We start from the raw sequence: 25132 nt of genomic DNA, 5'->3' as shown, positions 1-25132 counted from the left end.
AAGAAGGCGTGCATGTATGTATACATGTATCAGGCTTCCCTGGTGACTCAGAGAGTAAAGAATCCGCCTGTGATGCGGGAGACCTGGGTTTGATGCCTGGGTTGGGAAGATCCCCTGGAGAAGGCAACAGCCACCCACGCCAGCATTCTGGCCTGGAGAATTCCACGGATAGAGGAGCCTGTAAGTTTACAGTCCATGGGGTTCACAAAGAGTCAGACACGACTGAGTGACTTTCACTTTCATATATATATATGTATGTATGCATATTGCAATGGAATATTACTCAACCACAAAAAAGAATGAAATAACTCCATTTGTAGCAACATGGATGAAACTAGAGATTATCATCCTAAGTGAAATGTCAGACGGAGAAAGACAGATATATAATATCACTCATATGTGGAATCTGAACACACAAATTAACATCTTTACAAAACATAAATAGACTCACAGACACAGAAAAGAAACTTATGCTTACCAAAGGGGAAAGAGAGGGAGGGATAAACTGGGAATTTGAGATTCAAATACACACACTTCTACATATAAAATAGAAAAACAGCAAGGATTTAACATACAGCACAGGGAAATATACTCAATATTCAATAATAACCTGTACGGGAAAAGAACCTGAAAAGGAATGTGTGTGTGTGACTAAATCACTGTGCTATACACCCGAAACTGCATGATGCCATAAATCAATTATACTTTAATTAAATTTTTAAGTAATTCTTTAAGGGCATATGAGACTTGGTACCTAGGCTTACAAGTTATGATATAGGAAACTCTCTCCGTAGAAACTGCCCCAGGGAGACGAGAGCTGGTGTCTCTCTCCCATTGTCATGCCGCAGACTCCTTGTCTCGCTGGCCCATCATTCCTTAGGGAGCTCCTTTCGGCAGTCTAGTCACCATGCATTGTGCCCACATTCTAACTTCAAAAAGTAGAGGAAAAAAAGAAATGGGAAGCCAGCCATTTCCTTCTAAGGGACAGAACCCAGAAGCTGCCTACATCATTGCTGCTCAGGTCTTGTCGTCCAGGATTTAGTTGTTCAGCCACATCTGTTTGCAAGAGTCTGTGAAATATAATCTCAAGCTGGGCAGTCACATGCCAAACTTGAGGTTCTATTATTTAAAAAAGGAGAGAGCAGACACAAGGGGCCTTTCCCAGACTCTGTCTTATCTAGCCCATGCATTAAACAGATGCATTCGAATGAATAAGGTAGTCATCATTTGTTGTAGAAAATCAGATCACAAGCATATACGGCCTCTCTCACATGAATTAATTAAATGATTAACTGAGTATTAATTAAAAGGGCTTTTGTTCTTAATCTGTTATTATTTCAAGAAAGTTGGAGATTGTGTCTCCTAACATTGTTTACCAATGTGGAGGAAATATTCAAATTTGGTTGCTAAGTAACCATTCTTATTTGACACATAGTTAAAATCTAATTGAACTAAGTAATCTTCAATAATAGGAGAGAAACTGCTAAAGTAAATTTAAAGTACCCTAAATTCATTCCAAGTAATAATTGTAAGTGGTTCTTAACAAATTCAGTCATTTAAGAAGTAAAGCAACAGTTAATAAACACAAATTAATGAAAGAATAAACAGAAATCAACTTTTTGCTTGAAAATATAATTCTGTTCTTATTTCTGCTCATTCTCATAGACTTAGTTATCTTTTATGATAAGCCCCACTAGAAAATAAACATGTAAGAAGCATGGATCCATCAGCCTTTACATTTCAAATTACAACTAAAAATGATGTGAAAACATGAGAGAATTGGAAGAGCAGATGTCTAGATTCTCCATGACCAGGAACAGAGGAATATCCTTCCTAGCCTCTGGTCTCCGATTATTCAACAAACATCTGTTGAGCATCTTCCCTGAGTCACATGCTGAGCTAAGGGGTGTCGTGAGAGAAGGGAGCACACTTTATGCTGGCAAAATCCCACGGTGAGAAGAATAAGGACAGGGGATCCTTCACCTCCATGAATGCAGTCAGCACATGTGGAACCTGCTGCCACGGTCTCCTCGCTGTGTTTACTTGCCCCCCACCTCCTGCCTCCCCTCATGTAAGAAACTGTTTATAAGATTCTTTTCTGGGGAATCTGATCAGAGAAACAGAAAAACTTAAAGACACCACTCCTAATTTCCTGATGAAATGGCCCAGACCTGCAAATCTCCTACATGCATGCAGCCTCCAGTCAGATGGAAAGAAGTCCTCCTCTAAACATGAGAGACATGGACATCCCTATGCTAGTTAAGACTTTGCCTTCCAACGCAGGGGGTGTGGGTTTGATCACTAGTCTGGGAGCTAAGATCCCATATGTCTTGAGGCCAAAAAACCAAAACATAAAACAAAGCAATGTTGTAACAAACTCACAAAGACTTTAAAAATGGTCAACATCAAAAAAATCTTTTAAAAAAACTTTAATAAATAGATAAACACGATGAAACATTCAGAGATCATCAGACATCTGAGAGATGTGTGTGTGTGTGGTGACAGGGCAGGCATAAGAGAGTCAGAGAGAATTATCCCATCACACCTGAGGGGACAGAAATATAGGACTCATACTATTTTATAAAATTGCTAACATAGTTCCTTTTGGGAGATCCAGTGAGTATATGTTCTACAACAGGGGTCAGCAAACCATGGCCCATGAGTCAAATCAAGCCTACTCATTCACAGTTTTTGTAAATAAAATTTTATAGAAACGCATCCACGCCCCTCATTCACACATTGCCTGTGGTGGCATTCATGCTACAGCATAAAGTGGAGTGGTCGAGAGGTAGACCTTGTGGTCCATGGAAGCCTTAATTATCTACTGTTTGTCCTTTCATAGGAAAAGTTTGTAGACCTCTCTTCTACAAAACAGATCATTTGAATGATCTCTTCAATCAATCATGAAACTTTGTTTAGTGCCAGCTCTATGAAGGGAGAAATAAAGGTGATTAAGACATGGATCCCATTTTCAAGCAACCTAAGATTTAGTAAGAAGAGCTAACATTTATACATGTGTGGGTGTGTGTGTGCGATGTGCGTGCGTGCGCTTGGTCGCTCAGCTGTGTCTGACTCTTTGCAGTCCCATGGACTGTATATCTGTGTGTATATATATATATAATCACATTAGCAAGTAGACAGTGAAAAGCTCTGTGCAAGGCACAGATAGTACGCTAGGTTGTTAGGAGACCCACTAATATCTGTGTGGCATAGAGGCTCACAGAAGACCCCTAAAGCAGATGGTTTTTGAACTGGAACTTAAAGATTAGCTACACCCTTGAATTTTACCTTCTTTTATATCCTTAAAGTGCTTTACACATTTACTTGAAACCACAGGTTTTTAATTCAGATGTTTAAAAAATAATAATAATCTTGTCCTTTTAAAATATCACTTTCTGTACAAACTGTTATAATTGTATTTAGCTTTGTCTTATTTAATTCTTATTATCAAGGATCTTGAAAACTTTGTCTAAAGAAATTAATAGTGAATTCACATAATGTTCTCTACCATACTCTGATTTGGGTAGGAAGCATTTATGAAAGTGTGTATGGCAGAGAAGAAGAAATGGTTAGGTCAAAGTAATTACAGCCAAGCTGCTCTCTAATCACAAGGTAACTTGGCTGTTTGGCATGAATCTAATTCCACAAAATATACCACTCATTATTGCTGGTATAAAAGAATTTTTTAAAGAATTTTTTTTCAAAGAACACTACAGTTCTATAGCAACAGAAGACCAACTTTTATTTTAAATGGTTCAGTTTTTAAACTGTATTCAAAATAGAAATGAACATCTCTTCTGAGCTCCACATACATGAGTAAGCCAACGATGCTCACCCACATCTATCTGGACTGACGGTTTCCGACTTTCCTTTAAAGCATAATGACTGGAAACGTCACAAATGGGGGCAACCTCTTCTTTGGTGGGGAGGCAGCTCTCATCTCAAGAGTCTCCTTGCTACCACCTTGCTGGCAATGACCTCCGTTAATAATCAACAAGCAGAGAGGAGAAAAAGTTCTAAAGCACTCACCAACGTTTTAGTAAAGACTTTGTGGTAAGAAGGCAGTGAAAACAGAATATCACATGAAACTGGATCTATAAGAGCTCATCCGGACTCTGAGTCTCAGAGCTGTCCTCCTGTCCTTCTAGAGAGAAGATGGGGACACCGTTTCCACATTTATCTCCTTGAGCTTTCTCCCACACCTGATTTCCCCCAACCGTTTTAAGAGATACAGTTATTTCACCACGATTCACAGCAGTTAACTCACTATTATGTCCAGGGTTGATACAAAGAACAATTCGCAAGACCAGAACGGAGGGCAGAGCCGAGAGGTGAGTCTGAAACAGAGGCTTTGGTTAAAAGCGTGTACGCGGAGCATTCATTTATTCCATTGCTTTCCACACCCTAAATATGAAATCCTGGGAACTAGATGTCCATTCTCTAGAGGGCACCTTCTCTAGGAAAACTGAGAGGTCCAAGAGAAAAACAAAATCTCTGAGACAGTAGATTATAGACCTAGAGAGTTGATTATACTCAAGTATAGTCAAAAGAAATGGCATCCAAAAGACAGGAATTCAATACTGGTTCACTCAGTTAACAGGAGTTTCAGAGGTGAAAAAGAAGAACTAGGAGATGTAAATTATCAGAGAAATAATACTAGAGAAACTCCCAGAGGTCACAAGTACAAGTTGTCAGACTGCAAATTCCCACTGACTACCCAATATACTGAATTAAAAAAAAATAGACCTGTAACACATTATTTGAAATTTTGCACGCCAAATTTGAATAAAAGAAATGAGAAAATATGGGTTATCTACCAAAAATAAGAATGATATGGCGTTTCTCATTCATAATTCTATATGCTACAGGACATTAGACCAAACCTTCAAAAATATGAAGAAAAAATTACTTTCAGCAATTAATTCTCTGCAAAATTATCAGCCAAGTGTGAGATAAAAGATATGTTTGTAAATGCATGAATTCAAATAAATTCTCCTTCAGTTCTATTCAGTTCAGTTGCTCAGTCATGTCTGACTCTTTGCGACCCCGTGGACTGCCATGAATGTTGGTGACTGTCCATCACCAACTCCCAGAGCTTGCTCAGACTCATGTCTATTGAGTCGGTAATACCATCCAACCATCTCATCCTCGTAATCCCCTTCTCCTCCTGCCTTCAAACTTCCCCAGCATCAGGGCCTTTTCCAATGAGTCAGTTCTTCACATCAGGTGGCCAAAGTATTGGAGTTAAATGCATTAATTCAAATAAATTCTTCTTAGGTGCATCTTTTCTAAGGATTCTTTTTGGCAAGATGCTCCAACAAAATAAGAGGACTAACCAAGAAAAAGAAATGGAAGGAGACCCAAAGTGCTGGTTTCGACCTAAAGGAAGTGGTGAATCAGAGTTCCCAAAGGGCAGATCTGGAGAACAATCAGGCCAACCATCAAGAGCAAAGAAGACAGGACACCAAGATGACTCCAAAGCCCTCAAGGGAAAAAGGAGAGGGTGACAAATGGACACAAGTACTGCAGAACATTTAGAAACATTAAACATAACTGAATGGAAATTGATGAAAAGAAAAAAGAGCACTTTGAAAAATTTTAACTCTACAATAAGTGAATACATTCTTACAAGCATTGATTTTTAGTCACTCAGAGTAGTACTATATCCATAGTGGGAATACAGGAGAAGAGGAGGTAGATGTCCTAAAAGATATAAACCCTCATCAGTTAAAACAGGAAGTCAGTAGGTAATCTCTCAACTTGATTAATAAGAATATACTAGTATAAGCATATCACTGTAAGTAAAAACAACCACTGAAAATAAAGCAAATAAAGACAATAAAAATGATAACTTCCTAAAAGTGATTTTTAAAAATCAGAGAAATAATAGTAGAGAATTTCCTGAAAATGAGTGGTGGACATGTTCATACTGACAACACCCTCAAAGTGTCCAACACCTGGTAATATATATACGTGCCAGCTTATACCACTGTATAATGTTGCATCATTAAGGATTAAGGAGAAGATTCACGGATACCAAAAACTGTGTGCTGATTCCAGCTAATTTTCTAACCTACATTTTCTTTTCTTTTTCTTTTACTCGATAGGTAATTTTCTTGTGTATCTAACAATGCCAGGCATCATTCTAGGTGCTGAGTCTAGAGCAACGATTGAAAACCAAATTCTTGCTTTGTGGAGCTCTTTGCATGTGGAGAGGACAGACAATATAACTACTAAACATAGAAAGTGTCAGGCATGGTGAGTTTCAGTATGAATAAGCATGTGAGCATAGTAATTTCATAGTAAATTTTGAATTAATTATATATTTTTAATAGCTTTGTACCTTCATCAACCTGATATTTCCCAAACGTGAGATTCTAGCTACGCTTTCAGTTCAGTTCAGTCACTCAGTCGTGTCCGACTCTTTGTGACCCCATGAACCGCAGCACACCAGGCCTCCCTGTCCATTACCAACTCCCGGAGTCCACCCAAACCCATGTCCATTGAGTCGGCGATGCCATCCAACCATCTCATCCTCTGTCGTCCCCTTCTCCTCCTGTCCCCAATCTTTCCCAGCATCAGGGTCTTTTCCAATGAGTCAACTCTTCTCATGAGGTGGCCAAAGTGTTGGAGTTTCAGCTTCAACATCAGTCCTTCCAATGAACACCCAGGGCTGATCTCCTTTAAGATGGACTGGTTACTTAAAAGTTGAAAGAAGAGGCCAATAATCACCACTTGTATACCCTTTTCCTAAATTCAATTGTTAAAAACATTATGCATTTGCTTTCTCTTACTTTCTCCAGGGAGGAAGGAGTGAAAAAGAGAGGGAGACAGAAACAGAAAGATTTACATTATTATCTTTTTTCTGAGCCATTGGAAACCATGTTATAAGCATCACATCCCTACTTCATTCAGCATGTATCTCCTAAGAATAAGAATATTCTCTCACCTAACCACAATACCATTATTTCACCAAAGAAAGTCAATGATGTGTGTTTGTTGCTCCTGGGATGTAACTGCCTCTGAGACATTTTAATGAAGATAGCAAGGAAAATATATACACAATTAGTTTTTACCAGGATCTTCAATTCAAATCTAACATCCCAGGGTTCTACCTTAACTTTTCCCAACCCATATTTGCAGCTCCCTTCTCCCACAATGAAAATCATTTCCCCCCCGCCACATCTATATATTCACTCAATAGCTGTGTCGTACTACACAAAACAGTTTGAAAATTATACCACCAATATCACTAAAAATAAAAAATCTAAGAAGAGTTCAAAGGTGTTTTGTAATTGTTTTAGCCTTGAAATAGTTTCTTCTAAGTGTATATGATCAAAGTACTATATTCAAAAATTACTTGATTAATTTCTTCTGTGTAGTAGTGTGGATATCAGCTTCATACAAAGTAAGGATGCTTGTGTTTGTATTTAGTTTCAATGTTTGCTTTTTATTTCATCTGTTTTGTTTGCTTTTTTTGAGTATATAAAATATTTACATGAATATTACATCACAAAAGTCAAAACCATTTACAAGTTTATTCAGGGAATTCTAGTTCCCACATTTCTACCTTCCTCAATTCTCACCTGCCTGCTTATATAACCACTTCCATTGGTTTCTAGCTTGTCATTCCTGTGTTTCTATTTGAAAAACCAAGTTGTGTGTGTGTGTGTTCGTATTTCTCCTTCTTTATTACACAAAGATAGTGCACTATATACCCTATTTTGCACTTTGCTTTCTTTAACAATATATCCTGAAAATGATTCCATGTAGTTCCATAAAGATCTTCTTTGTCATTTTCGTGATGACAAATTACTCCATTTTGTAGCTGTTCAACTACTCTAAGAGTGGATGTTTAGGCTGTTTGCAACATTTTACTAAGAATACAAATCATTTTGGCATGAGTAGCTTGGGGCATTTTGTTTTCTATATTTAAGATGTACCTTCAGAGGCTTAAAAATATTTTGAGAATTTGCCACATAAGATGGTTAAAGGCTAGAGATATCATTAGGTGTGGCAGTAGTCTGTCCAAAATCCATTTTCTTCTCTCTACTCACAGAATCTTGGTTGAATTATAGATCTCAGCGTGCCAACTAAAATGCTACATTCTCCACTCAGTCTTAGGCAGACTCAACAGAGAGGAGGTCCTCTGCCCTTCCGTCATCTGTTCTCTCTTTTTCTTTTTAACTTTTTATTTTATATTAGAGTATAGCTGATTAGCAATGTTGTAACAGTTTCGGGTGACCAGCAAAGGGACTCAGTCACACACATATATGCATCCATTCTCCCCCAAACTCCCCTCCCTCCAGACTGCACATGACACCGAGCAGATTTCCCTGTGCCATACAGCAGGCTCTTGCTGGTTATCCATTTAAAATATACTAATAGCTGTGTGTACCCTGCACTCTGTGTGTAAAACCTGAACCAAATGTCTAGAAGTCCAGATGCTATTTTGGACTATATACTTAGTCACTCGGTCATGTCTCTTACAACCCTTTGGACTGTAGCCCGCCAGGCTCCTCCATCCATGAATACTTGAGTGGGTTGCTATTTCCTCCTCCAGGGGATCTTCCCAACCCAGGGATCGAACCCAAGTCTCCTGTGTCTCCTGCACTGCAGGTAGATTCTTCACCTGATGATCCATCAGGGAAGTCCCTTTGGATTATGAAGTAACTTCAAAAGCTGCGATCTACATACAGAGGATGGCATAGCAGATAAATAAGAGACTGAGTCTTGGCCCCAAACTGCCTGCCTCTAGATTTCCTTACATGAAAGAACAATAAACTTCTCTATCGTTGCAGCTATTTGTTTGGGTTTTTCTGACAATAAGCCAAATAAAATAGTAGTGATACAGAAACTGGTACCTCATAGCAGAGTGACTTTAGGAACTTGAGTCAAAACATGCCAAGACTTAGCAGAGGGAAGCCAGCCGGAAAGCTGGTGATCTTCATAGCGGGAGAGCAGAACAGGCAAACGCTTGCATCTGCTTTGGCAGGACGTCCACGTGCGGGTGGACTCCGGCGTTAGGTGAAATGGTTGGGATATTCATAATGATCCATGTGCTGGCTCTTTCCTGTCACTTTCAGTAAACCTAACAGGGAGAAATAACTCAGACCAGAGCTATCAAGTCTGCAAACTGAGATTAAAGGAAAGCCTGTCTTAGTCAGGGAACTGCTCCCTGCCTGTGTTCTGTGATCTCAGTTTAATTAGAGACCCACAGTTTGAGGCCTCCGAGGTACAGGAGCAGCCAGTGCTTCTTACTTTCAACCCCAAACAGTGACGAGATGTGTCCGCACAAGTGCAGCCTTAACAAGATTTTAGACGGAAAGTGCTGCTGCTGCCAGAGACAAGACGGGGGTGCGCCCTCCCGCTGGAGCCGCTATTCCAAGTGTCAGACATCAGCCCTGAAGTTGAAAGGCGGCACTGGAGAGAGCACCAAGGCCACAGCTAAGAGGTGAACCTCTCAGGCTTTAGAGTTGTCTCTGAGAGAACCAGAAGAGCACATCCTTTCGAGGATGGATATATGGCCACTGCTGCAGCCCAGGACCGTGACCGTGGAAGCTGTCTCTGCCTCCGTGACTTCTGCCTCCCACAGGAGAACCAGCTGCTCTTGATGCTCAAGTGCTGACCCTAAAGCAGTTATGTCAGAAATGCTGCAAGGGAGGAAATGTGTTACTGGCTTTCTTCCTCCGCAGACCAGGAGGAATCAGCAGTTCTGACTGCCATCGGATGGACTAACGACAAGTTCGCTCAGTCAGGATGTTCTTCTAGCTGGGTCCTGCTGACCACACAATGTCAACTCATAATCCCTGATTCCTTTTGAGCCAAAAGACTTGAATGCTGGTCTTTGACTCTTTCCGAGGGAAGGGGAAAAAATCTGCAAAAAACTACATCTCTGCCAAGATTAAAGCCTGCTTTGCCTCTTTCAAACAAGTCCCCTAGGTGACAACATCATACGATTAAATCGAAGAGATATCTCTTACAGACTTCATGAAGAAGCGAAACTTGAAAGATGGGTTGAGAATATATTAACTCTGACTCACTGCAGGCAGAATAAGCAGCATGCACAAAGGATTGGGGGAGAGAAGGCTCAGGGTCAGTCTAAAGAAGAATAGACTTATTTGATAGAAGCTTCAGGCACAAAGTGAAAGGATACATTAGGACATGGCCTTGAGTGCAAAGCTAAGACACTTGAAAGTTGTCCTGTAGGTAACAAGTGAAAACTCATGTAGGGAACATAGAAAACAATGGGGGATTTTACAAACACTGTTTTTCTACAAGCTACATAGCAACGGCCACACGTCAAGGAGTCAGCAAGGACCAATAGGAAAACAGCACAAGTTCAACCGAAAGAATGAATAAGCAAAATGGAGTGAACCCACATTTAACTAGCAAGTCGCTTTAGTGATCCCCAGCACAGGCAGCAATAGAGGGGAAACGAGCTCAACGCTGCACATTCGGAAAAACTATTCCACCTGTATTTCTACAGAATGAGACTAACCAATTTGGGAACTTCGTAGCCTATGACACATTATCTTTGCCAATCGTAAGACTTTGTAAGTCTTGCCTTTTTTCTCTCCATCATAATTTGATAGTAGGTCAGCATTATTCGATAGAGGTCAGCATTGTTACTGAATCTAGGAGCATCAAGGGTGAGATTTATAACTCACCCATCTAGATTAAAATCTGTCTAAAGGCTTGACCATTTATGAATATGTCAGAATTGCCTAAATGAAAAAACAAAAGTTCTTCTAGGCTTACTAAGCAACCTTGATTTTTTGCACCAATTTCTATAGTACACTCTCTACAAGCCTTAACTGAGCTAGGATACAGGATCAAAACGTCTTTCTTTGGTCTCATTTATATCCATCGATTATGTTACCTCCCTCTGGTAGTATCTAAGAATTTCTCTGCATTCTAGACAATGTGGTCCTGAAAGGTGGTGTGATCTCAAGTCACTTGGTGAACAACCACTACCCTCACATCCGTGCAGTCATCTCAGCCTCTGAACTGTCAGCTCCAGATTATAAATCTGGTCTATCTACTCATAAAACTGGCTCTCAGGAGACAGATCAGGACTTGCTTTGAAAGGGGAATGATTAGCAGCAAAGATGGATTCTAATGTAAAGGAGTATTTAAAAAATTATGAAACCAAAATACATATTATCAATGCCTCCCTACTTAACAGAATAAATTATCCAAACTGAATGCAGCAGGAATGTTGCTATTTGAGTTTGCCTTTCTCTCTCTTTCTCTCTGGTTATCTTTTACCTCTCTCCTGTTTGGTACAGTACATTCTTTTAAATTACATGTTGCCAAGGGCAAACAGTTTTTGCTGGTACTTTCCTATCTCTGGACGGAAACAAGGGTGAGTGTCATTTGAAGGTAGACAGCATCTTATTTGTACTGTTGGAAACCTTGCGTCCTGCAGGCTTGATAAAAGCTCAAAAAACAAGAATCCTACTTCTACTTTCAGTGGTGCCATCAAGATCAGTGTCCTTGGTTATAATGAGAATAAAAATTTTAACTCCATAAATTCAGAGTCTGTGATCTCATAAACAAACAAAAATCCCTCTGTACTCAGGCACTTGACTAGCTAGATGTAAGCTTATAAAGTGACAGCTCTGACGATCTTTTTCTCTCCATAAAATCATACTTTCTACTCCTAAAATGAATGCATAACCCATCAATCAGAAGTTAACTACATATTTTCTTGCTAAAGTTTTTTTTAAATTAATAACATTCTCTAAATTATGGAATTTTCTTCAGTGGACTAACACACTGTAGAATGGGGAGATAAAGATCATTGTCTGTCACAGAAACCTAAAGCTCTTACTGAGTTACCAGATAATGTGGTTGATTTGTGTCCCCCCAAAAGATACACTGAAGTCCTAGTCCCTTGTTCCTGTGAATGTGATTTCATTCAATAGAAACAGTTGTTTTAGATATAATTCAGTTAACATGAGGTCATTATGGTGGGCTCTAGTCTAAAAAGACTGGAGTCCTTAAAAGAAGGGGAAAGTGTCACGTGGAGACAGATACACAGACAGATACACAGACAGATATACAGTCAGATACACAGACAGGTACACAGTCAGATACACAGACAGACACACAGACAGGTACACAGTCAGATACACAGACAGATACACAGACAGGTACACAGTCAGATACACAGACAGATACACAGTCAGATACACAGACAGATACACAGACAGATATACAGTCAGATACACAGACAGATACACAGACAGGTACACAGTCAGATACACAGACAGATATACAATCAGATACACAGATACATGTAATCACAGGGGCAACACCGTGTGATGGCACAGGCAGAGACTACAGGGATGCAGCTACAAGCCAAGGAATGTGAGGGACTGTTGGCCACCATGAGGAACTAGGAAAAGACAAGGAAAAATTCTACCCAGAGGTTCAGATGAAGCAATACTCTGCTAACACCTTGATTTTTAAACTTCTAGCCTCAAGAACTGTGAGGGATAAATTCCCACTGTTCTAAGTCATCTAGTTTGTGGTACTTTGTTACAATATTATAGGAGACTCATACTCTGGGCGATGAGCTAGTTGGGAGCAATGACATCCCCTTTTCCCAGCTGGAGGGACTGCACCTGAACTTGACGTCTCAGAGGACAGCACACCACAGTGACTCTAGGTGCTGGGCGCTGACATTTCCCAACATGCCCCAAACCGGTGCTTGCCTCCTGTTTCACCGGGTGCTCTTACTCACCCCTCGTTAAAAGGCTGAGCAGAGGGGGGAGGAGTTCTCTGCGGGAGCACCGCCCCATGGTGAGTGCCGCGTGCCCAGGTCAAGCACAGCCTGCTGAAGACCCAAGAGGTGAGCGTGAGCCCCTGACCTGCTCATGAGTGCCGGTCTGCAGCAAGCGACACAGCTGGAACTTGCCCCAGGCCCTTTTCAGGACACCGAATGAGTTCAAAGCAACGTGACATCCCATTTACATATCGAGCTGTAGATGGAGAGTGTGGAAATATAAAACCCATGTCCTGGAGTCACGGTACTTGGCTTTGGAATTGACTCCTCTTCATTAGCATTGTAGCCTTGAGCAATATATTAACCTCCTTGGCCTTAGTCTCCTTGGCTATGAAATGAAGATAAAGATAGGAAGAATTTCTTCTGGGTGTCCTTGAAAAGAGTAAATGAAAACAAAATCCATGTAAAGTGGTGAGCACAATTAGATGCAAGTGTTCACTGCAGTGGTTGATGATTCTTTTACCTGCCCTGAGCACCAAGTGACTGAGAATTTATTCTCATGACTGATGATGCATCTCCAGCCTCCCACTGTGCCAACCCTCTGTCTTCCTGCAAGTATCACACTGACAAATTTCACTGGCTCAGCACTTTTCCTTGCATGCAGTTGTTCTGGGGCTCCATGTCCTAAAGACAGCCATGTTAACTGTTTCCATTATTTTTCCAAAATCACTCAGCGAAACATTTACTTAAGCTTTGTACTGAAAAGCAGCACAGTCTGAAGGACTCTGAGCTCCCCTGAATGAGTGATGATGTGTCAGGTACGTACTGTCACCACCGACCATTCAGTTGCTTTCTCACTCAACTAAGAAGCGCGAGCTACCATACCCCAAGATGTGGTCGCTTTTAGTCACATACATGACTGGTGCTTGCTTCTAATCACATACGTGACTTGCATTCTTCTAACCAAATCGCCATCAAAATGTCTATAATACAGCAAACATTAATGTTTAAAAACTTAGCTATCATGATATTAGATCATTCGGGCTCCTTGTTTATTGGGAATGATGAGTCCCACAAGCACTGGGTCACTCACAGAGAAAAGGATTGCATATAACACCCCGCATCCTACGACTGTGCTATAATTGCTCGCTTATTCCTGGAGGGTTTCTTTCTTTTCTCTTTTTCTGACTGATTGTTTTGAATTTTCTATATAGACAGTTGCATTATTTACAAAGACAGTTTTATTTCTTCCTTCCCAAATAACGCATCCTTTATTTTCTTTCCTTGTCTCATTGCATTAGGAAAGACTTGGAGCACAGCTTTGAAAAGGAGTGGAGAGAGGAGGTATCTCTGCTCTGTTTCTGATCTGAATGGGAAACTTCTCTACAGGCAGAGTGGGAGGGACTTTCCAGGTGGCGCTAGGGGTACAGAACCCGCCTGCCGATGCCAGAGTCCTAAGAGACGTGGGTTTGATCCCTGGGTCGGGAGGATCCCCTGGAGGAGGGCATGGCGACCCACTCCAGCGTTCTTGCCTGGAGAACCGCATGGACAGAGGAGCCTGGCGGGCTGCAGCTCATGGGGTTACAAAGAGCTGGACCGCTGAAGCGATTCAGCACAGTGGAAGGAGAAGGGCTCAGTTTAGTTCCTCTGATTCACTTCAAACGGCCAGTCATTTTCTTCAACCCACCTCTTTTTTACATTCTCACTCTTCTCCCCTTTCTTCACTTCCTCTTTGCTTCCCAAGTGCACCCAAGCCAAATCTGTTTCTTTTTCTTCCCAACTTTCAAAGTAGGTCATGCCCATCTGGTTTCTCTTATGAATCCCTAGATGTGGCTGGAGGTAGGGGGGATGGAGTGAGGGGAAAGGCCCATTAGAGTCAGGCTGGGTTATCTACAAGACAAACTGAACTTCCACATTGCCAAAGCAGACCTTTTCTTGACACACCCCCTGTTTTACTATTGTGCTACAAAGCAAAATAAAGCCTCTGTCTCTTTTCTGGTACCTTTTAAGGTGCTTTCCAAGGCCCTTCTTAGTTATTTGTGCTTTGGTGTATTTCAAGCCTGAGAAATGGAAGGGGGTAAGAGGAGGGAGAACAGAACGCTGCTATATGTATATTATGCTTATTATCACTAAAATTAAATTCATAAGAATCTTAATTATATGTTAACGAAAAAATTTAACTTGAATTATAAAATAATTACTTTAATTACTTTAATCGCTGAACAAATTATAAATGTGTGTTATTCCAAGGAAGTGTTTCAAGAATTAAAATAATTGGACTATGCATTCTGCTATTCTGGACACTAGGACTACTCTGATATGTCCTATCAAATAACTGATTGCATCACTTTGACACTTTCTAAAAAGCTTTATTCCTGATGTCACTGACCTTTTTTAATTTCTGCTTTGCAACTGAAACAGTGCAAAAGGAAAGAAAGTGGTAAAAAGCTGTAGTGAAAAGAAGCTAGAAGACTCTGTATGCGTCCTGCTGTCAGTGCTGTTGGCAGTGAGACCGGCTTTGCGTGGCATTGCAGTGGGCCAAACTGTGTCCCACTGAAAGTCCCATGTTAAAGCCCTAACCCCTCACACGGCCGTGTGGAGAAAGGGCCTCTAAGGAGTCAGATAAGGCTAAGTGGAATCATAAGGGGGAAGCCGGATCCCACAGAACTGGCATCATAGAAAGCGAGAGACGACAGCGATCTCTACCTCTCTCCGCCACGCGAGGCCACAACGCGGCACGGCTGTCTGCAAGCCGGGACGGAAGCTCTCGCCAGAGACCAAACCCCGCTGGGGCTCTGAGCTCGGGCTTCCCAGAGCCGGGAGACAGTCTTTGCTCGCTCGTTTAAGCCGCCCGGTCTGGTGTTTTGTTACGGCAGCCTGAGTCAACCTGGACAGTCCCTGAATAGATGCCAGGAAAAGGAGGGTACACGGTACGGACAGCTTGAGGAAACCTGTTCTAAGACAAAGTTACCTTCGTGGAAACATATTGTATCTGAGTCTCCCGCAATATTTGGGTTTTCTTTTTAACACATGAAGGAATCATCTGGAGAGGTTTCAAAAAACAGATTCCTCAGCCACAGCCTCCGAGATTTTGATTCAGTAGATCCACACACACGACATGCGTGGGATTCTCATGCTGCCTCAGTCGCCCGTGAATTCAAGACCTCGCCGGAACTAGAGTAGGTTTGGGGCCCTGTCAGACATGCATGCTCTGTGATCCAAACTTAAAGAAAAACGGCTTTCTCCTTCAGCTTTACTGCCCTTTCAGAATCCCTCTCTTCAATACAAGGTTACTTGTCTTCTGTCTCCGAGGATCCTAAATTCTACCACATCTAGCTTTGTACGGATCTTTAAGGAAGAGGCTAATGACAAGAGGACCAATTCTGGGTTCAGGAGAACTGGAATCTAATCCAGGGCCTGCCTCTGACCAGATGTGTGACTTTGGAGAAGGTCATATATAGCTTTCTTTTCCCAGTCATGCCATCATCAATACAAAAACAGGTATGCTACATATTAATGTCTAAGGTGTCCAATTTTGTCTAAAATTCTCTGGGATCTAGTAAATAAATTTATAACAAACATGCCCGTGCCTGGAGGAAGAGAAACACATCCATTTATTAGCAACAGCCTTCAGTAAGCCAAGTCATTGAACTTCTCTAGGCCTCACTGTGTGTGCTTCGTCACTGAGTCATGTCCGACTCTTTGCAACCCATGGACTGAGCTTGCCAGGCTCCTCTGTCCATGGGGATTCTCCAGGCAAGAACACTGGAGTGGGTTGCCATGCCCTCCTCCAGGGGATCTTCCCGACCCAGGGATGGAACCCAGGTCTCCCGCATTGCAGGCAGATTCTTTACTGTCTAAGCCACAAGGGAAGCCCTACCAGGCCTCATTACTGATGTCAAGTTGTCTGATTTTAAACCCCAGTTTTGCCACCTACTGGCTACAAAGATTTGGGAGTATTACTTAACCTCTTTGAACCAGTTAACCAACCTAAAAGATGAGGATAATAATGGCTCTTTCACCATAAGGCCATTGCAAAGATTAAATGAGTTAATATACTTAGCATGTTTAGAGAAGTGCGGCAAATAGTAAGAGCACAATCAATGTCAGCTATTATTATCATCCTTGTCATAATAAAATGAGAATAACCACCTGCTTTGATTTCTCGCCATGATTCACAAGGACCAATTGAGGTATTGTGTATCAAAGTGATTTTTAAATTTAAAAGTGCTATTTAAAGTGAAGAAATGATCCAAATGTTCAGTTACTGGTTACTGAATTTTTAAGGTATATGCCATACACAACGACTCTGGGGAACACTATGGAGGTTCCTTAAAAAAATAAAAATAGAGCTACCATAAGATCCAGCAGTCCCAATCCTGGGCATATATCCAGAGAAAACCATAATTCAAAAAGAAATGTGCACCCCAATTTTCACTGCAGCACTATTCACAACTGTCAAGACATGGAAACAGTTTAAATGTCCATCAATAGATGAATGGATAAAGAAGGTGTGGTACAAATATACAAAAGAATACTACTTAGCCATAAAAAATTAAATAATGCCATCTGCAGCAATATGAATGGACCTAGAGATTACCACACTAAATGAAGTAAGGCAGAGAAAGACAAACACCATATGATGTTATATGTGGAATCTAAAAAAATGAGACAAATGAACTTATTTATAAAACAGAAACAGACACACAGCTTTCAAAAACAATCTTGTGGTAACCAAAGGGGAAACATGAAGAGAAGGCATAAATTAGGAGGTTGGGATTAACATACACACACTATTATATGTAAAACAGATGATCAACAAGGACCTACTTATAGCTCAGGGAACGCGACCCAATATCCTCTCAATGATTTTGATACATGACTCAGTGACGTAGCTGACACCTGAAACTAACACAACTCTAAATCAACTGTACTCCAACATAAAGTAAAAAATTAAATTTAAAATAAATGTGTGCCACATTCATACAACGGAAAATAATTCAGCAATTGAAAGGAACTAGTGTTACATATTCTATACTGATGAAGCCAAAGACATTCTGCCAAGTAAAAGAAGCCAGACACAAATATTGCATGTTTATTCTATGTACTGATCTGCAAATGGCTAGAGGCAAAGCAGGCCAGTGGCTAGGACAGGCGGGGAGGAGGGAAGCTGACTGTGAACGGGCAGGCGGGAAGTCTGGGAGTCACCGGGGATACTCTGCACCCGGGCTCTGGTGATGTCTGCACAGCTCGAAGCTTCTGAAACCACTGAGCTGTACGTTCACAGTGATTGAAAGTTACATTGCATAAATTACACCTCAATCAAGCTATTAAACTAATAAATACAGAGTGAGGGCATTACTTAATGCCACTTAATATGTTGTATTGTAAACCCTGTTTCTTTCTTAAAAATTGATTTGACATCGCTCAGTTTTGAAGACAAAGTGCTTTGAAAGCTGTCGTTCTCTACACAAAGTAATAATGTCACTTATAAAAATTAAAATAACAAAAACAGTTTAAGGCACTCTGTTACGGCCCATCCCCCACACACCTGTTCCCACAGTCAGATACTCCCACAGGAGTCCCTGTTTCACAAGCCCGAGTTCCACAGTCCACTCGCTCCCATAACGGAGCTTTCCTCAGAACTCCATCAGCCCATCCTGGGATCACACTCCAATAGAATGAAAAAAAAAAACCCCACCAAGCTTTAGAGTTCGTCATGGGTTCAAACCTCAGTTCGGCACATACCACTTGTATGACCCTAGGCAAAGTATTGGCCCCAAGTGCCTCCTTTTCCCAAGGGCAGGAAGGCAGGAACCAAGGCACAGAGATCAGTCCTGCGCTGAGAAAGCCACTCATCCTCTGCACATCTTTCCAAATCCAGCCGAGCCCCAGCTCCTCCAAGAGGGCTTCTCGGCTCCTTCAGCTCTCCTCTGAAGTCAGGAGAGTCATGCATGGAGGCTCCTTCACCAGCCTTAACTGCGCTCCCTGAGGATAGGGGCCACGTCCTCTATATATGCTTCAAACTTTTAGGTGGGAGACGCGCAAGACATATTCATCAAAAACCAACTACGGTATTTCTGCTCGTCACTGAGTGAGCTGCTTCTCATGACCATTTTTGATAAGAAGGGGACTGACCAGGAGTCCCTGTCAATATCTCTGGAGCCTGAGGTTTTATCCTTGTTAGGTCTGCCCTAACCCACTGAGTCTGCCTTTCTTATTTCTTCATGGGAACAGATATTAAGATGTGCCAACATGTTAAAAATCGGAGACTTTGCTGACAAAGGTCCATCTAGTCAAAGCTGTGGTTTTCCCAGTGGTCATGTATGGATGTGAGAGTTGGACCATAAAGAAGGCTGAGTGCTGAAGAACTGATGCTTTTGAACAGTGGTGCTGGAGAAAGACTTTTGAGAGTGCCTTGGACTGCCAGGAGAGCAAACCAGTCAATCCTAAAAGAAATCAACCCTGGATATTCATTGGAAGGACTGATGCTGAAGCTGAAACTCCAACACTTTGGCCACCTGATGTGAAGAGCCGCCTCATTAGAAAATACCTTGATGCTGGGAAAGATTGAAGGCGGGAGGAGAAGGGGACAGCGGAGGATGAGACAGTTGGATGGCATCACCAACTCAATGGACATGAGTTTGAGCAAACTCTGGGAGATGGTGAAGGACAGGGAAGCCTGGCCTGCTGCAGTCCATGAGGTCGCAGAGTCAGCTACAACTTAGCGACTGAACAACAACAACACGTGGAGAAAGAGCCAGTTTGTTGCCAGAGAATGGAGGTTTTCCACTGTGCAAGGACAGCTGTTCCTATGACGTCTGGGTTCTGATGACACGGTCTAATCAGTTAAGTTAATCAACCTAGATTTACTTATTTGCTCCCCCATCCTAAGCTTGGTGAACATCATTAGCCAATAGACTCAATAAATAAAGATTTTTAAAGAGAAAAGCATTCAAAAGCATGGCTGGAGACTTGTCAATTGAATACTTTGTTGACAATATTTGTCACTCAGGCTCATTTACAGAGCCTTTCCCTGGAATCCTTCCCACTAAGAGGAAGTCAGTTGACATGACTCAGCCACGTGATTTGCTTTAGCAAATGGAATGTGAGCAGAAATGATTAACCTTATAAGTAAGCAAAAGCTTTAAGAACCATTGCGATGTTCTGCCATCACCCTTCCCTCCACCTAAGGACAGTCTGGCTCCATCAGCCTGTGTCTCAGGACAGACGTGTGCAGTGAACCCACTAGTCCACAGTTTATATGTACTGTGGGTGAGACACAATCCTTGGCTGTAATAAGCCACTGAAATTTCAAAGTTACGCTTTGTTCACAGCGGAACTTCCTGAGAGTTGGCTAACACAGAAGCTAACTGTACACATCTCATACTCTCTCTGGTTTTTGTCACACCATAAATCTAGAAAGATTCAGATGGTTGGACAGCATCACCACCTCAATGGACATGAGTTTGAGCGAACTCCAGGAGATAGTGAAGATCAGGGAAGCCTGGCGTGCTGCCGTCTATGGGGTTGTGAAGACCCGGACGTGACTTAGCAACTAAAACACCACAACAAATCTTGAAGGAACTGGAAGCTCATTTTTTTAAGTCAACAGCAAGAGAGAAGAACTATGTCATCCAGCCGTTGGAACTGTTTGGTGGGCTAATGTACGGAAATCACCTGGGATTCTGTGAGCTCAGTAAATGTGAGCAGCTCCCCACCAAAACCTGATCCCTTCTCACTTCATCCCTACTTCCACAGTGGAGGTAGGAAGTTACAGGTAAGTGTCTCCTAGGGTCTTAGCTTTCTCTGTACTGGTGAGATGAACAATGGTACACAATCCCTACCTTAAGAAGCTTCTAGGCTAGCTTCTAGTAGGAAAATGTGCACACTTGCTTCCTCAAATACTAAAGCAAGGTTCCAGCGTCCATGTGGAAAGCTCATGGGTGTGACCTGGATGTGTCTAGGGGTCAATGCATTGTTCATCATTCTCCCCACGCCCCACTGCTTCAACCACCTTCCTCCTACACACACACAGCCACCACCCCCACCTCCAGCTGCCACTCAAGCGGGATTAGATTCCCCTGAGTTCCCACAGATCCCTGGACTTCCCTATTTGCCCAACTATTACTAAGGACTGGATTTACTGCTTTGTGAATCAGTGAGTGAAACTACATTCTTTAATGTATCCTCAGAAATTGGCTCAGGGGGTACAATGCTTGGAACAGGGTACTCATTCATTAACATGTTTGAATGAATAAATGTGATCAGTTAATTCCTTCATGATGACTTTTGAGCTCTCCCTACAAGCTGACCAATTTGTTATGCCATGGGCTCAGGGCGCCAACTCAGTCCTCACAGATGCTTTTTAAAATAACTTGCAAGGAGTTCTCTATGTGAAATCAGTACGTGATTCACATACACCTACAATGTTAAAGCACTCACAGAGCCTCGCGGAAATTCAAATGGGCAATCCACAAATTGAATTATCAGCTCCTAATTAGGCAGATGTTAACTTTCATTAAAACTGGTAAAATATATTCCAGAAGTTAATTAATAGCTTTGAAAATAACCATGAGCTTCACAAAGCTGAAATCTGCCAAAGCAGGGGTATTCTGAGGTGTGTTCAGCAGTTTCCAAGCGCAGGATATGTTTCCATAGTTGCCTACCCTGCAATGATCAAAGAATAGGTAAATTAACTTATCTAAAAAATTAAAAAATGGAATGAACTCAAATTGCCTTTATCTCCTGAAGGCCTCCAGAGTTGCCAGAGTAAGAAAGACCATGCCCTTACTTATTCCAGGGGTATCTAAAAAACTTTGCTTCTGTGAGTTCCTTTTTGTAGATGAGAAATGATTCTTTTTCTGTTTATTTTTACATAACACCTCTCTCATCAACCGTATTTCAAAATGATGATTTGGATTCCTGCAGCCACTGTGGAAAACAGCATGGAAGTTTCTCAAAAAACTTAAACAGACCTACCATCTGACCCAGCAATTCCACTCCTGGATATATATCCAAACAAAAACAAAACACCTAGAGCAGGACATCCTGGAGTGCAAAGTCAAATGGACCTTAGGAAGCATCACTATGAACAAAGCTAGTGGAGGTGATGGGATTCCAGTTGAGCTATCTCAAATCCTAAAAGATAATGCTATGAAAGTGCAGCACTCAATATGCCAGCAAATTTGAAAAACTCAGCAGTGGCCACAGGACTGAAAAAGGCCAGTTTTCATTCCAATCCCAAAGAAAGCCAATGCCAAAGAATGTTCAAACTACTGCACAATGACATGCATCTCACATGCTAGCAAAGTAATGCTCAAAATTCTCCACGCTAGGATTCAATAGTACAAGAACTGAGAACTTCCAGATGTTCAAGCTGGATTCAGAAAAGGCAGAGGAACCAGAGATCAAATTGCCAACATCTGCTGGATCACAGAAAAAGCAAGAGAATTCCTGAAAAATATCTACTACTGCATCCTTAACTACACTAAAGCCTTTGACTGTGTGGATCACAACAAACTGTGGGAAATTCTTAAAGAGATGGGAATACCAGACCACTTGACCTGCCTCCTGAGAAATCTGTCTGCAGGTCAAGAAGCAACAGTTAGAATCGAACACAGAACAACAGACTGGTTCCAAATTGGGAAAGGAGTGTGTCAAAGCTGTATATTGTCATCCTGCTTATTTAATTTATATGCAGGGTTCAGTTCAATTCTATTCAGTCACTCAGTAATGCCCAACTCTTTGCAACCCCATGAACTACAGCATGCCAGGCTTCCCTGTCCATCACAAACTCCCAGAGCTTACTCAAACTCATGTCCATCGAGTCGGTGAAGGACTCGGTGATGATGCAGTTGGTGATGATGTATCAAAGTATCTCATCCTCTGTAATACCCTGCCTTCAGTCTTTCCCAGCATCAGATACATCATGTGAAATGCTAGACTGGATGACACACAAACTGGAATCAAGATTGGTGGGAGAAACACCAATAACCTCAGCTATGCAGATGACACCACCCTTACGACAGAAAGCGAAGAGGAACTAAAGAGCTTCTTGATGAAAGTGAAAGAGGAGAGTGAAAAATCTGGCTTAAATCTTGACACTCAAATAACGAAGATCATGGCATCCAGGTCCATTACTTCATGGCAAATAGATGGGGAAACAGTGACAGACTTCATTTTCTTGGGCTCCAAAATCACTGCAGATGGTGACTGCAGCCATGAAATAAAGAGATGCATGCTCCTTGGAAGAAAAGCTATGACCAACCTAGACAGCATATTAAGAAGCAGATACATTACTTTGCCAACAAAGGTCCATCTAGTCAAAGCTATGGTTTTTCCAGTAGTCATGTATGGATGTGAGAGTTGGACTATAAAGAAAGCTGAGCACCAAAGAACTGATACTTTTGAACTGTGGTGTTGGAGAAGACTCTTGAGAGTCCCTTGGACAACAAGGAGATCAAACCAGTCCATCCTAAAGGAAATCAGTCCTGAATATTCATTGGAAGGACTGATGCTGAAGCTGAAACTTCAATACTTTGGCCACCTGATGTGAAGAACTGACTCATTGGAAAAGACCTTGATGCTGGGAAAGACTGAAGGATACAGGATGAGATGGTTGGATGGTGTCACCAACTCAATGGACATGAGTTTGACCAGGCTCCAGGAGTTGGTCATGGACAGGGAAGCCTGGCGTGCCACAGTTCATGGGATTGCAGAGTTGGACACAACTGAGCGCATGGATTAAACTGAACTGCACTGAACTAAAAAAGATATGTGCACTCCAATGTTTACCGTAGCATTACTTACCACTTCCCAGTTATGAAAGCAAGCTATGCGTTCATCAGCAGATGAATGGATGAAAACGATGTGGCACATATATACAATGGAACACTACTCAGCCATAAAATAGAATGAAATGTTGCCACTTGAAGCAACATAGATGGATGTGGAGGACATTGTGCTGAGTGAAGTAAGTCACAGAGAAAGACAAATACTGTATATATCACTGATATGTGGAATCTACAAAATACAACACTTCAGTGAATAACACAGAAAGAGGCAAACTCACAGATAAAGAGAACGACTGGATACCAGTGGGGACAGGTTACCAGTGGGGAGGGACCATACAGTGGGGGAGGGGGGAGGAGTTATTATGGGATTATATAAAATCACGTGTGTGAAATTTTTGAACATTGTAAAGCACTACAGGATTTAAAGAATCTTTCTAATACTGTATGATATCACTTGTATGTGGAATCTAAAAAATAAAACAAACTAGGAAATATAACAATAACAAAAAAGAAGCAGGCTCACAGACGTAGACAACAACTAATGGTTAGGGGAAGAGGGGTAGTGGCAATGCAGGGCTGGGGGAGTGGGAAGTACAAACTACTGGGTATAACTAGGCTCAGGGGTATAGTGTACAACATGGGAAATATAGCCAATAATTTGTAATAAGTGCAAATGGAAAGCAACCTTTAAGAATTAAATAATTTTAAAAATTTAATAATGCAAAATATAAATAAAATCAAATTTTTAAAAAGAATCATTAAACTAAACAAGAAAAATGAAAAAAATTTAATTTTTAAAATGACAACTTATAAACACTATCTTCTTTGGCAGAAAAAAAAAAAATCCTTCCATCCAATCCTCCTATTAGGCTTTAGTCCACTTAAGCCCTTTCTCTTAGTTTAATAGGATTGACAAAAGCAAATCATAATTCAAGACTTCAGTTTACCAACTTTCCTTTCCCCTGTTCACCGAGATTCTCCTACCTACCCATCACCCAGTACCGGCTGATCCTGAGAGGCATTCCAGAAGGCAGGAAGAAGGATACACATGCTTGCTTTCTGAATTGAAGATGAGGATTTCATTTGTTTTAGAAATGCCAAGCTATGGGGGGGGGGGGGGGGTTGCCTTCTCCATTTAGCCATGAGGCTGCACACAAGAAAGATAAGCAGGAAGGCAAGTATTTCGGGAAACACAGGGTTGTCTGCAGAAGTTCCAATATCCTTTCAACATGAAGATTACAGCAAGCTGTCCACAAATCATACTGTCTATGTAAAATTCTCTTTCATTTCGTGGCTTCCTCGTCTCCTCTGCCATCTGCCAAGGTTGTGGTTCAAATCATTTGATTTTACCCCTGAAATATGGGATCAACCTATATAAAGCCTCATGGGTTCAGAGCCACCCAGGCTCCAGGCAGGGGGTAACCAACTAGCCCTGGGGACGCTTTCTTCAGCAGCGGCACCAGGATTCTATCAAGTCCCTCCCAGGGAAACTTCTCTGGCCTTGCGGCAGGTGGGCACTCCCGGAACACTGCAAAGATCACGACAGCTCCTGCCAACCCGAGAAGTCGGCTCCAACGCACCCCCTTCTCCTTTCCTTCTCTGC

At 41.6% G+C, this 25132-nt stretch overlaps 1 protein-coding gene across 1 annotated transcript in view; it reads right to left on the bottom strand.

The window, feature by feature from the left end:
• The window catches only part of LOC110128392 (uncharacterized), a 323980-nt gene that overhangs the window by 291056 nt on the left and 7792 nt on the right, over positions 1 to 25132 (bottom strand). The window lies entirely within an intron of this gene.

The sequence above is a fragment of the Odocoileus virginianus genome, chromosome 19 (assembly GCF_023699985.2).
Source record: "Odocoileus virginianus isolate 20LAN1187 ecotype Illinois chromosome 19, Ovbor_1.2, whole genome shotgun sequence".
Classification (NCBI taxonomy): Eukaryota; Metazoa; Chordata; class Mammalia; order Artiodactyla; family Cervidae; genus Odocoileus; species Odocoileus virginianus.
The sequence above is the reverse complement of the archived record's forward strand: the minus strand, read 5'-3'. Positions and strand labels throughout refer to the sequence as shown.